At 42.0% G+C, this 14,558-nt stretch overlaps 1 protein-coding gene across 1 annotated transcript in view; it reads left to right on the top strand.

Moving 5' to 3' along the window:
• LOC127651897 (cyclic AMP-responsive element-binding protein 1-like) overlaps positions 1-14,558 on the top strand; it is a 56,836-nt gene that overhangs the window by 26,362 nt on the left and 15,916 nt on the right. The gene's annotated exons all lie outside the window — the stretch shown is intronic.

Here is a 14,558-nt window from a genome sequence, read left to right on the forward strand (position 1 = left end):
CAAAGTTTGTCTCAATGTTAAGTCTATGGGATTTTTCGGCCGCTTTTTGCCCCTGGGGCAAATACCGCACTCCGACGCTTATAAAAGTCATAGCACACGTGTCCTCAATAGGTCGCTCGATTTGACACCTCATTCGTGGGTCTACGCCAAACGGTGCGGACGAGTTAGGTGTCAAGTTTTGTTAAGAGATATAATAAAATAAGATAATAAAAGATAATAATAACTAGATAGGTACATTTCCTGAAGAAAATGTGAGTGGTGCTTGCCGTGGCAAAACTCGTCAAATAGCCTGCTTGAAAAGAACAGAAATTGTGGTCATAAATAAATCAACCCAGAAGTCTGTATAATGTTCTGGTGCAGAAATATGTGATTTGTTAGTAGGTTGCTAGGGTAACCCCATGTGGTTGCTAGGCAGTTACCATAGTGATACTAATCAAGTGTCCTTGCCATCCTGATTGAAATAAGTCAAACCGAAGTCTGTATGTTTTTGTGATGCAGAGATATGTGATTTGTTACTCGGTTGCTAGGGTAAGCCCATCTGGTTGCTAGGCAGTTACCATAGTGATACTAATCAAGTGTCCTTGCCATCCTGATTGAAATAAATCAACCCAGAAGTCTCTACTGATTTTCTGGTGCAGAGATATAGTTACTTGTTACAACGGTTGCTAGGGTAACTCTGTCTAGTTGCTAGGGAGTTAGCTATGGCAGCTGCCAATCATGAATCTCCAAAGGCTGCTTGTCAGTATGAATGATATAAACCAACTCCCATGCCTCTGTGACATTCAGAATGGAAGATATCCCTCTATGGATTTTGGTTGTTAAGGTGCTCGACAATGGTTGCTAGGAGGGGCTAGGAAGTGTTGATTTGATGCATGATTGGCTGTTTGCTGTCCCGAGTCAAACGAGACCACCCTTGTGTTTCTATGACACTTCTATCCGGAGATATCCCTTTGATCTGTTTCAATAGAAGTCTATGGGACTTGTTGCTAAGGTGCTCTTAATGGTTGCTAGGGCGTGGCTTGATAGCTTCACAATGATCCTGAGAGACTGATTGGTCGTCTGAGTAAAATGAGCCCACCCCCTCGTCTCTATGACACTGTGATCCAGAGCTATGTTCAATACAAATCCCTATGCCTTTTCATTTCATGGGCCGCCCTACACCATTATAAGTCAATTGGGGCATTTTTGGGCAGCTCCTGCCCCCAGGGGTGCAACTTTTACCCCATATTGAGGTATGCTCTTACAGAGCCTGCCAGCCTCTTCAAATGTGGCAAATCACACGCTTTCTACTGAAATCCTCGCTTGGAGCTGTGACGCCCAAAGTTTGTCTCAATGTTAAGTCTATGGGATTTTTCGCCGCTTTTTTGCCCCTGGGGCAAATACCGCACTCGATCGCTTATAAAAGTCATAGCACACGTGTCCTCAATAGGTCGCTCGATTTGACACCTCATTCGTGGGTCTACGCCAAACGGTGCGGACGAAGTTAGGTGTCAAGTTTTGTTAAGAGATATAATAAAATAAGAATAAATAATAATAAATAATAACTAGATAGGTACATTTCCTGAAGAAAATGTGAGTGGTGCTTGCCGTGGCAAAACTCGGCCAAATAGCATGCTGTACTTGAAAAGAACAGAAATTGTGGTCATAAATAAATCAACCCAGAAGTCTGTATAATGTTCTGGTGCAGAAATATGTGATTTGTTACTAGGTTGCTAGGGTAAGCCCATGTGGTTGCTATGCAGTTAGCAAGGTAATACAATACATGGCTCCTTTCCATCCTGAGTGAAATAAGTCAACCCAGAAATCTGTACTGTTTTCTGGTGCAGAGATATGTGATTTGTTACTCGGTTGCTAGGGTAACCCCATCTGGTTGCTAGGCAGTTACCATAGTGATACTAATCAAGTGTCCTTGCCATCCTGATTGAAATAAGTCAACCCGAAGTCTCTATGTTTTTGTGATGCAGAGATATGTGATTTGTTACTCGGTTGCTAGGGTAAGCCCATCTGGTTGCTAGGCAGTTACCATAGTGATACTAATGAAGTCTCCTTGCCATCCTGATTGAAATAAGTCAACCCGAAGTCTCTACGCTTTTCTGATGCAGAGATATGTGATTTGTTACTCGGTTGCTAGGGTAACCCCATCTGGTTGCTAGGCAGTTACCATAGTGATACTAATCAAGTGTCCTTGCCATCCTGATTGAAATAAATCAACCCAGAAGTCTCTCTGATTTTCTGGTGCAGAGATATAGTTACTGCTAAACGGTTGCTAGGGTACTCTGTGTAGTTGCTAGGGAGTGGCTTGGCAGCTGCCAATCATGAATCTCCAAAGGCTGCTTGTCAGTATGAATGATATAAACCAACTCCCATGCCTCTGTGACATTCAGAATGGAAGATATCCCTCTATGGATTTTGGTTGTTAAGGTGCTCGACAATGGTTGCTAGGGAGGGGCTAGGAAGTGTTGATTTGATGCATGATTGGCTGTTTGCTGTCCCGAGTCAAACGAGACCACCCTTGTGTTTCTATGACACTTCTATCCGGAGATATCCCTTTGATCTGTTTCAATAGAAGTCTATGGGACTTGTTGCTAAGGTGCTCTTAATGGTTGCTAGGGCGTGGCTTGATAGCTTCACAATGATCCTGAGAGACTGATTGGTCGTCTGAGTAAAATGAGCCCACCCCTCGCCTCTATGACACTGTGATCCAGAGCTATGTTCAATACAAATCCCTATGCCTTTTCATTTCATGGGCCGCCCTACACCATTATAAGTCAATTGGGGCATTTTTGGGCAGCTCCTGCCCCCAGGGGTGCAACTTTTACCCCATATTGAGGTATGCTCTTACAGAGCCTGCCAGCCTCTTCAAATGTGGCAAATCACACGCTTCTACGAAATCCTCGCTTGGAGCTGTGACGCTCAAAGTTTGTCTCAATGTTAAGTCTATGGGATTTTTCGGCCGCTTTTTGCCCCTGGGGCAAATACCGCACTCGATCGCTTATAAAAGTCATAGCACACGTGTCCTCAATAGGCCGCTCGATTTGACACCTCATTCGTGGGTCTACGCCAAACGGTAGCGGACGAAGTTAGGTGCCAAGTTTTGTTAAGAGATATAAAAAATAAAAATAAAATAAAAATAACTAGATGGGTACATTTCCTGAAGAAAATGTGAGTGGTGCTTGCCGTGGCAAAACTCGCCAAACAGCATGTTGTAACTTGAAAATAACAAAAATTATGGTCATAAATAAACCAACCCAGAAATGTGTACGATGTTCTGGTGCAGAAATATGTGATTTGTTACTCGGTTGCTAGGGTAAGCCCGTGTGGTTGCTATGCAGTTACCAAGGTAATACAATACATGGCTCCTTTCCATCCTGAGTGAAATAAGTCAACCCGAAGTCTGTAGTGTGTTCTGGTGCAGAGATATGTGATATGTTGCTCGGTTGCTAGGGTAACTCCATCTGGTTGCTAGGCAGTTACCATAGTGATACTAATCAAGTCTCCTGGCCATCCTGATTAAAATAAATCAACCCGAAGTCTCTATGTTTTTGTGATGCAGAGATATGTGATTTTTACTCGGTTGCTAGGGTAACCCCATCTGGTTGCTAGGCAGATACCATAGTGATACTAATCAAGTGTCCTTGCCATCCTTATTGAAATAAGTCAACCCGAAGTCTCTACGCTTTTCTGATGCAGAGATATGTGATTTGTTACTCGGTTGCTAGGGTAAGCCCATCTGGTTGCTAGGCAGTTACCATAGTGATACTAATGAAGTCTCCTTGCCATCCTGATTGAAATAAGTCAACCCGAAGTCTCTATGTTTTTGTGATGCAGAGATATGTGATTTGTTACTCGGTTGCTAGGGTAACCCCATCTGGTTGCTAGGCAGATACCATAGTGATACTAATCAAGTGTCCTTGCCATCCTTATTGAAATAAGTCAACCCGGAAGTCTCTACGCTTTTCTGATGCAGAGATATGTGATTTGTTACTCGGTTGCTAGGGTAAGCCCATCTGGTTGCTAGGCAGTTACCATAGTGATACTAATGAAGTCTCCTTGCCATCCTGATTGAAGTAAGTCAACCCGGAAGTCTCTATGTTTTTGTGATGCAGAGATATGTGATTTGTTACTCGGTTGCTAGGGTAAGCCCATCTGGTTGCTAGGCAGTTACCATAGTGATACTAATGAAGTGTCCTTGCCATCCTGATTGAAATAAGTCAACCCGAAGTCTCTACGCTTTTCTGATGCAGAGATATGTGATTTGTTACTCGGTTGCTAGGGTAACCCCATCTGGTTGCTAGGCAGTTAACATAGTGATACTTATCAAGTCTCCTTGCCATCCTGATTGAAATAAATCAACCCAGAAGTCTCTCTGATTTTCTGGTGCAGAGATATAGTTACTGCTAAACGGTTGCTAGGGTACTCTGTGTAGTTGCTAGGAGTGGCTTGGCAGCTGCCAATCATGAATCTCCAAAGGCTGCTTGTCAGTATGAATGATATAAACCAACTCCCATGCCTCTGTGACATTCAGAATGGAAGATATCCCTCTATGGATTTTGGTTGTTAAGGTGCTCGACAATGGTTGCTAGGGAGGGGCTAGGAAGTGTTGAAGTGATGCATGATTGGCTGTTTGCTGTCCCGAGTCAAACGAGACCACCCTTGTGTTTCTATGACACTTCTATCCGGAGATATCCCTTTGATCTTTTTCAATAGAAGTCTATGGGACTTGTTGCTAAGGTGCTCTTAATGGTTGCTAGGGCGTGGCTTGATAGCTTCACAATGATCCAGAGAGACTGATTGGTTGTCTGAGTAAAATGAGCCCACCCCTCGTCTCTATGACACTGTGATCCAGAGCTATGTTCAATACAAATCCCTATGCCTTTTCATTTCATGGGCCGTCCTACACCATTATAAGTCAATTGGGGCATTTTTGGGCAGCTCCTGCCCCCAGGGGTGCAACTTTTACCCCATATTGAGGTATGCTCTTACAGAGCCTGCCAGCCTCTTCAAATGTGGCAAATCACACGCTTCTACTGAAATCCTCGCTTGGAGCTGTGACGCGCCAAAGTTTGTCTCAATGTTAAGTCTATGGGATTTTTCGGCCGCTTTTTTGCCCCTGGGGCAAATACCGCACTCCGATCGCTTATAAAAGTCATAGCACACGTGTCCTCAATAGGCCGCTCGATTTGATACCTCATTCGTGGGTCTACGCCAAACGGTGCGGGACGAGTTAGGTGCCGAAGTTTTGTTAAGAGATATAATAAAAATAAAAATAAAAAGTATAACTAGATAGGTACATTTCCTGAAGAAAATGTGAGTGGTGCTTGCCGTGGCAAAACTCGTCAAATAGCATGCTTGAAAAGAACAAAAATTATGGTCATAAATAAATCAATCCAGAAGTCTGTACGATTTTCTGGTGCAGAAATATGTGATTTGTTACTCGGTTGCTAGGGTAAGCCCATGTGGTTGCTATGCAGTTACCAAGGTAATACAATACATGGCTCCTTTCCATCCTGAGTGAAATAAGTCAACCCGAAGTCTGTAGTATTTTCTGGTGCAGAGATATGTGATTTGTTACTCGGTTGCTAGGGTAACCCCATCTGGTTGCTAGGCAGTTACCATAGTGATACTAATGAAGTCTCCTTGCCATCCTGGTTGAAATAAATCAACCCAGAAGTCTCTGCGATTTTCTGGTGCAGAAATATGTGATTTGTTACTCGGTTGCTAGGGTACTCTATGTAGTTGCTAGGGAGTGGCATGGCAGCTGCCAATCATGAATCTCCAAAGGCTGCTTGTCAGTATGAATGATATAAACCAACTCCCATGCCTCTGTGACATTCAGAATGGAAGATATCCCTCTATGGATTTTGGTTGTTAAGGTGCTCGACAATGGTTGCTAGGGAGGGGCTAGGAAGTGTTGAAGTGATGCATGATTGGCTGTTTGCTGTCCCGAGTCAAACGAGACCACCCTTGTGTTTCTATGACACTTCTATCTGGAGATATCCCTTTGATCTTTTTCAATAGAAGTCTATGGGACTTGTTGCTAAGGTGCTCTTAATGGTTGCTAGGGCGTGGCTTGATAGCTTCACAATGATCCAGAGAGACTGATTGGTTGTCTGAGTAAAATGAGCCCACCCCTCGTCTCTATGACACTGTGATCCAGAGCTATGTTCAATACAAATCCCTATGCCTTTTCATTTCATGGGCCGTCCTACACCATTATAAGTCAATTGGGGCATTTTTGGGCAGCTCCTGCCCCCAGGGGTGCAACTTTTACCCCATATTGAGGTATGCTCTTACAGAGCCTGCCAGCCTCTTCAAATGTGGCAAATCACACGTTTCTCTGAAATCCTCGCTTGGAGCTGTGGCCGTCAAAGTTTGTCGCAATGTTAAGTCTATGGGATTTTTCGGCTGCTTTTTTGCCCCTGGGGCAAATACCGTACCCGATAAGCTATAAAAGTCATAGCACATGTGTCCTCAATAGGCGTTCGATTTGACACCTCATTAGGTGGGTCTCAAGCGGTCTGGACGAGTTAGGTGCGAGTTTTGTTAAGAGATATAAAAATAAAATAAAAGTATAATAAGTATGTGAGATTACAATAGTGATGCTTTGCAAGCACCACTAATAAGTATGTGAGATTACAATAGTGATGCTTGCAAGCACCACTAACTAGATAGGTACATTTCCTGAAGAAAATGTGAGTGGTGCTTGCCGTGGCAAAACTCGATCAAATAGCCTGCTTGAAAAGAACAGAAATTGTGGTCATAAATAAATCAACCCAGAAGTCTGTATAATGTTCTGGTGCAGAAATATGTGATTTGTTACTAGGTTGCTAGGGTAAGCCCATGTGGTTGCTATGCAGTTAGCAAGGTAATACAATACATGGCTCCTTTCCATCCTGAGTGAAATAAGTCAACCCAAAAATCTGTACTGTTTTCTGGTGCAGAGATATGTGATTTGTTACTTGGTTGCTAGGGTAACCCCATGTGGTTGCTAGGCAGTTACCATAGTGATACTAATCAAGTGTCCTTGCCATCCTGATTGAAATAAGTCAACCCGAAGTCTCTATGTTTTTGTGATGCAGAGATATGTGATTTGTTACTCGGTTGCTAGGGTAAGCCCATCTGGTTGCTAGGCAGTTACCATAGTGATACTAATGAAGTCTCCTTTCCATCCTGATTGAAATAAGTCAACCCGGAAGTCTCTACGTTTTCTGATGCAGAGATATGTGATTTGTTACTCGGTTGCTAGGGTAACCCCATCTGGTTGCTAGGCAGTTACCATAGTGATACTAATCAAGTGTCCTTGCCATCCTGATTGAAATAAATCAACCCAGAAGTCTCTCTGATTTTCTGGTGCAGAGATATAGTTACTGCTAAACGGTTGCTAGGGTACTCTGTGTAGTTGCTAGGGAGTGGCTTGGCAGCTGCCAATCATGAATCTCCAAAGGCTGCTTGTCAGTATGAATGATATAAACCAACTCCCATGCCTCTGTGACATTCAGAATGGAAGATATCCCTCTATGGATTTTGGTTGTTAAGGTGCTTGACAATGGTTGCTAGGGAGGGGCTAGGAAGTGTTGATTTGATGCATGATTGGCTGTTTGCTGTCCCGAGTCAAACGAGACCACCCTTGTGTTTCTATGACACTTCTATCCGGAGATATCCCTTTGATCTGTTTCAATAGAAGTGTATGGGACTTGTTGCTAAGGTGCTCTTAATGGTTGCTAGGGCGTGGCTTGATAGCTTCACAATGATCCTGAGAGACTGATTGGTCGTCTGAGTAAAATGAGCCCACCCCTCGTCTCTATGACACTGTGATCCAGAGCTATGTTCAGTACAAATCCCTATGCCTTTTCATTTCATGGGCCGTCCTACACCATTATAAGTCAATTGGGGCATTTTTGGGCAGCTCCTGCCCCCAGGGTGCAACTTTTACCCCATATTGAGGTATGCTCTTACAGAGCCTGCCAGCCTCTTCAAATGTGGCAAATCACTACGTTTCTCTGAAATCCTCAGCTTGGAGCTGTGACGCGTCAAAGTTTGTCTCAATGTTAAGTCTATGGGATTTTTCGGCGCTTTTTTGCCCCTGGGGCAAATACCGTACCCGATAAGCTTATAAAAGTCATAGCACACGTGTCCTCAATAGGCCGTTCGATTTGACACCTCATTCGTGGGTCTACGCCAAACGGTGCGGGACGAGTTAGGTGCTGAAGTTTTGTTAAGAGATATAAAAATAAAAATAAAAATAATAAGTATGTGAGATTACAATAGTGATGCTTTGCAAGCACCACTAATAATAAAAACTAGAATGTACATTTCCTGAAGAAAATGTGAGTGGTGCTTGCCGTGGCAAAACTCGTCAAATAGCATTTTATAACTGCTGAGATGTTTTTTTTTACTCGGTTGCTAGGGTACCCTATCTGGTTGCTAGGCAGTTACCATAGTGATATTTATCAAGTCTCCTTGCTATCCTGAGTAAAATCAGTCAACCCGGAAGTCTCTACGATGTTCTGATCCAGAGATATGTGATTTGTTATTTGGTTGCTAGGGTAACCCCTCCTTGTTGCTAGGCAGTTACCATAGTGATTCTAATCAAGTGTCTTTGCCATCCTGATTGAAATAAACCAACCCAGAAGTTTGTACGATTTTCTGGTGCAGAAATATGTAATTTGTTACTCGGTTGCTAGGGTAACCCCATCTGGTTGCTAGGCAGTTAAAATAGTGATACTAACGAAGTGTCCTTGCCATCCTGATTGAAATAAGTCAACCCGGAAGTCTGTACTATTTTCTGGTGCAGAGATATGTGATTTGTTACTCGGTTGCTAGGGTAACCCCATCTAGTTGCTAGGCAGTTACCATATTGATAGTAATCAAGTGTCCTTGCCATCCTGAGTGAAATAAATCAACCCAGAAGTCTGTACTATTTTCTGGTGCAGAGATATGTGATTTGTTACTCGGTTGCTAGAGTAACCCCATCTGGTTGCTAGGCAGTTACCATAGTGATACTAATCAAGTCTCCTTGCCATCCTGATTGAAATAAGTCAACCTTGAAGTCTCTACGTTTTCTGATGCAGAGATATGTGATTTGTTACTTCGGTTGCTAGGGTAACCCCATCTGGTTGCTAGAGAGTTACCATAGTGATACTAATCAAGTCTCCTTGCCATCCTGATTGAAATAAGTCAACCCGGAAGTCTCTACGTTTTTGTGATGCAGAGATATGTGATTTGTTACTCGGTTGCTAGGGTAACCCCATCTGGTTGCTAGGCAGTTACCATAGTGATACTAATTAAGTCTCCTTGCCATCCTGATTGAAATAAGTCAACCCGGAAGTCTCTACGTTTTCTGATGCAGAGATATATGATTTGTTACTCGGTTGCTAGGGTAACCCCATGTGGTTGCTAGGCAGTTACCATAGTGATACTGATGAAGTGTCCTTGCCATCCTGATTGAAATAAGTCAACCCGGAAGTCTGTACGTTTTTCTGATGCAGAGATATGTGATTTGTTACTCTGTTGCTAGGGTAACCCCATGTGGTTACTAAGCAGTTACTATAGTGATACTTATCAAGTCTCCTTGCCATCCTGATTGAAATAAATCAACCCAGAAGTCTCTCTGATTTTCTGGTGCAGAGATATAGTTATTGCTAAACGGTTGCTAGGGTACTCTGTTTAGTTGCTAGGGAGTGGCTTGGCAGCTGCCAATCATTAAACTCCAAAGGCTGCTTGTCAGTATGAATGATATAAACCAACTCCCATGCCTCTGTGACATTCAGAATGGAAGATATCCCTCTATGGATTTTGGTTGCTAAGGTGCTCGACAATGGTTGCTAGGGAGGGGCTAGGAAGTGTTGAGGTGATTCATGATTGGCTGTTTGTTGTCCCGAGTAAAACGAGACCACCCTTGTGTTTCTATGACACTTCTATCCGGAGATATCCCTTTGATGTCTTTCATTAGAAGTCTATAGGACTTGTTGCTAAGGTGCCTTAAATTGTTGCTAGGGCGTGGCTTGATAGCTTCACAATGATTGCGAGAGACTGATTGGTCATCTGAGTGAAATGAGCCCGCCCCCTTGTCTCTATGACACTGATCCAGAGCTATGTTCAATACAATATCCCTATGCAGTGTCATTTCATGGGCCGTCCTACACCATTGTAAGTCAATGGGGCAAATTTGGGCAGCTCCTGCCCCCAGGGTGCAACTTTTACCCCATATTGAGGTATGCTCTTACAGAGCCTGCCAGCCTCTTCAAATGTGGCAAATCACTGCGTTTCTGCGAAATTCTCGCTCGGAGCTGTGACTCGTTAAAGTTTGTCGCAATGTTAAGTCTATGGGATTTTTTAGGCCGCTTTTTTGCCCCTGGGGCAAATACCGTACCCGATAGCTTATAAAGTCATTCCACACCTCTCCTCAATAGGCCGCATAATTTGACGCCTCACTCAGGGGTGTGTGACAAAAGCTGCGGGACAAGTTACGCGCCGAACTTTTGTGTGGAAGAATAATTATTGTTATTATAATAATAACTAGATGGGTACATTTCCTGAAGAAAATGTGAGTGGTGCTTGCCGTGGCAAAACTCGTCAAAAAGCATGCTGTAACTTCGAAAAGAACAAAAATCACGGTCAGTAAATAAATCAACCCGGAAGTCTGTACGATTTTCTGGTGTAGAAATATGTGATTTGTTACTCGGTTGCTAGGGTAAGCCCGTGTGGTTGTTTTGCAGTTACCAAGGTAATACAATACATGGCTCCTTTCCATCCCGAGCTGAAATAAGTCAACCCGAAGTCTGTATGTTTTTCTGATGCAGAGATATGTGATTTGTTACTCTGTTGCTAGGGTAATCCCATGTGGTTGCTAGGCAGTTACCGTAGTGATACTTATCAAGTGTCCTTGCCATCCTGATTGGAATAAATCAACCCAGAAGTCTCTCTGATTTTCTGGTGCAGAGATATAGTTATAGCTAAGCGGTTGCTAGGGTACTCTGTTTAGTTGCTAGGGAGTGGCTTGGCAGCTGCCAATCGTGAAACTTCAAAGGCTGCTTGTCAGTATGAATGATATAAACCAACTCCCATGCCTCTGTGACATTCAGAATGGAAGATATCCCTCTATGGATTTTGGTTGCTAAGGTGCTTCGACAATGGTTGGTAGGGAGGGGCTAGGAAGTGTTGAGGTGATTCATGATTGGCTGTTTGCTGCCCCGAGTCAAACGAGACCACCCTTGTGTTTCTATGACACTTCTATCCAGAGATATCCCTTTGATGTCTTTCATTAGAAGTCTATGGGACTTGTTGCTAAGGTGCTTTAAATTGTTGTTAGGGCGTGGCTTGATAGCTTCACAATGATCCTGAGAGACTGATTGGTCATCTGAGTAAAATGAGCCCGCCCCTTGTCTCTATGACACTGTGATCCAGAGCTATGTTCAATACAAAATGCCTATTTCATGGTCCGTCCTACACCATTGTAAGTCAGTGGGGGCAACTTTGGGCTGCTCCTGCCCCCAGGGGTGCAACTTTTACCCCATATTGAGGCATGCTCTTACAGAGCCTGCCAGCCTCTTAAAATGTAGCAAATCACACGTTTCTGCGAAATCCTCGCTCGGAGCTGTGATGCGTCAAAGTTTCTCGCAATGTTAAGTCTATGGGATTTTGCGGCTGCTTTTTTGCCCCTGGGGCAAATACCGTACTCCGATAAACATAAAAGTCATAGCACACGTGTCCTCAATAGGCCGTTCGATTTGATACCTCATTCGTGGGTCTCACGCCAAGCGGTCTGGGGACGAGTTAGGTGCCGAAGTTTTGTACGGAGATATAATAATAAGAAGAAAAATAAGTATGTGAGATTACAATAGTGATGCTTTGCAAGCACCACTAATAAGTATGGCGAATAACAATAGTGATGTCTTGCCTTTGGTAAGCACCACTAATAATAATAAGTATGGCGAATAACAATAGTGATGCCTTGCCTTTGGCAAGCACCACTAATAAGTATGTGAGATTACAATAGTGATGCTTTGCAAGCACCACTAATAATAAGTATGTGAGATTACAATAGTGATGCTTTGCAAGCACCACTAATAATAAGTATGTGAGATTACAATAGTGATGCTTTGCAAGCACCACTAATAAGTATGTGAGATTACAATAGTGATGCTTTGCAAGCACCACTAATAAGTATGTGAGATTACAATAGTGATGCTTTGCAAGCACCACTAATAAGTATGTGAGATTACAATAGTGATGCTTTGCAAGCACCACTAATAAGTATGGCGAATAACAATAGTGATGCCTTGCCTTTGGCAAGCACCACTAATAAGTATGTGAGATTACATTAGTGATGCTTTGCAAGCACCACTAATAATAATAATAATAAGTATGGCGAATAACAATAGTGATGCCTTGCCTTTGGCAAGCACCACTAATAAGTATGGCGAATAACAATAGTGATGCCTTGCCTTTGGCAAGCACCACTAATAATAAGTATGGCGAATAACAATAGTGATGCCTTGCCTTTGGCAAGCACCACTAATAAGAAGAAAAATAAGTATGTGAGATTACAATAGTGATGCTTTGCAAGCACCACTAATAAGTATGTGAGATTACAATAGTGATGCTTTGCAAGCACCGCTAATAAAAAGAAGAATAATAAATATGTGAGATTACAATAGTGATGCTTTGCAAGCACCACTAATAAGTATGTGAGATTACAATAGTGATGCTTTGCAAGCACCACTAATAAGAATCAGAATAATAATAAGTTTAAGTAGGATTTCAGTAAGTTGGCTCTCACAAGCCAACTTAACTAGAAAAAAAAGTTCGTCGAGACAAACTTTAAGTTGGCTTGTGAAAGTTTGGACCAGAAAGTTTGAAGAAGTTTAAAGTAGTTTAAATTAGTTTAAAGTAGTTTACAGTTTAAATTAGTTTAAAGTTTAAATTAGTTTGTAGTTTAAATTAGTTTAAAGTTTAAATTAGTTTGTAGTTTAAATTAGTTTAAAGTTTAAAGTAGTTTGTAGTTTAAAGTAGTTTAAAGTTTAACTTAGTTGCTAGATAGACACGTTTTTAGCATGTTTTAGCACTTCGCTAGGCAATGCTAGCATGTGTTATCATGATGCTAGCACATTTTTAGCCCGTTTTAGCACTTCGCTAGGCGATGCTACAATGTGTTAGCATGATGCTAGCACATTTTTAGCATTTTTTAGCACTTCGCTAGGTGATGCTAGCATGTGTTAGAATATGCAAATGAGTCCCCGCCACCATCTCTACTCGACCCTGCACCGCTCGTCTGCAGCTCAGGCTCACTGTGTCCCGTGGATAAATTGATGAAACTGCATTGGGCTTCAATATATGTTTAGTGGAAAAACCCATCTGTTTTTGGGTAAAACTTTCAAAACAGTTCTCTGTAAAATGACTACTGCAAACCCGAGTAAAAACTTGATTTTCACTGGAGGGGGACTTTAATATTATAATTATTTTAGAAAGACTAGCTCCATTGACCTGGTTAATGAGGAGCCATTCACAGTTTTACATTTGCTTGTATGTCATTGCACTGTAAATATAAAGGCAAGTACATTAAGGCTTTTAAAGTCTGGACCTCCAAGACTTAAGGACAAATTACATTTTGGACAAAGTTTTCTTGTGGAATGTAGGTTTTGTTTATGTCATGTTTGATATTAGGAAATAAACTGGAAATATATATAATAAATAAACTTCCTGTATGTTTAGGGGGCCAAGCAGTGAAGCTGCTGGAACCCTATTGTAATTGTACTGATTTTCTTCTTTTAGGGGCGAAGCTGCTGGAACCCTATTGTAATTGTACTGATTTTCTTATTTTCTTTCTTTTGTTCTTTTTTTTTCCTGTCCTAAAAGTGTCTAGGTATCAGAGACTAAGTTGTGGAGTCATCAAACTTGCCAGGATGATCCCAAATCCTCCACACTACTCCGGCACACAAAGGCACACTCATCTGAGTGGTGCTATGAGAATTTTACATTTTGGCTCATATCTCTGCGACCGTAAGGGCTAGAATCAGAATTTTTCCCTCTGATTCCTTGAGTCAAGCCCTGTATATTGTATACCTCCGATTTAATATCTGAATTTTTTTTAACTCCTCCTAGACCGTTAGTTCAATCGGCATGCAATTTGCTATACATCATCTGTAGACCCTCCTGACAAAAATGTAGATATGTCAAATTGTTCCGAAGATATTAACGATACAATTCCTTCGGTTTAACATGATTTGAGTAATGATATCTAATCGCAAACTTCAAATGTAACCAAACTCAGTGCACATAGTCAACAGGACGTTTAGAAGATGTCAACAAAGTTTCGTTCAATCCAGCTTGTCATTTTATTGCAGGGGGACCCCTAGGGGGCACAACACATAAAAACTGTCATAACTTTGCAACCATTTGAGCAACAAAGTTAAAATTAAATATGCATATTCTTTGATTCAAATGCAAACATATTCTTAAAAAAATAGATTTGACAAATTAACAAAAATGGCTGCCACCGGCTAATAAAATGTCAGCACCTTATAACTCGTATTGGGAATGTCTGAGGGTTATGGAAA

The sequence above is a fragment of the Xyrauchen texanus genome, chromosome 11 (assembly GCF_025860055.1).
Source record: "Xyrauchen texanus isolate HMW12.3.18 chromosome 11, RBS_HiC_50CHRs, whole genome shotgun sequence".
In the NCBI taxonomy this organism is placed as follows: Eukaryota; Metazoa; Chordata; class Actinopteri; order Cypriniformes; family Catostomidae; genus Xyrauchen; species Xyrauchen texanus.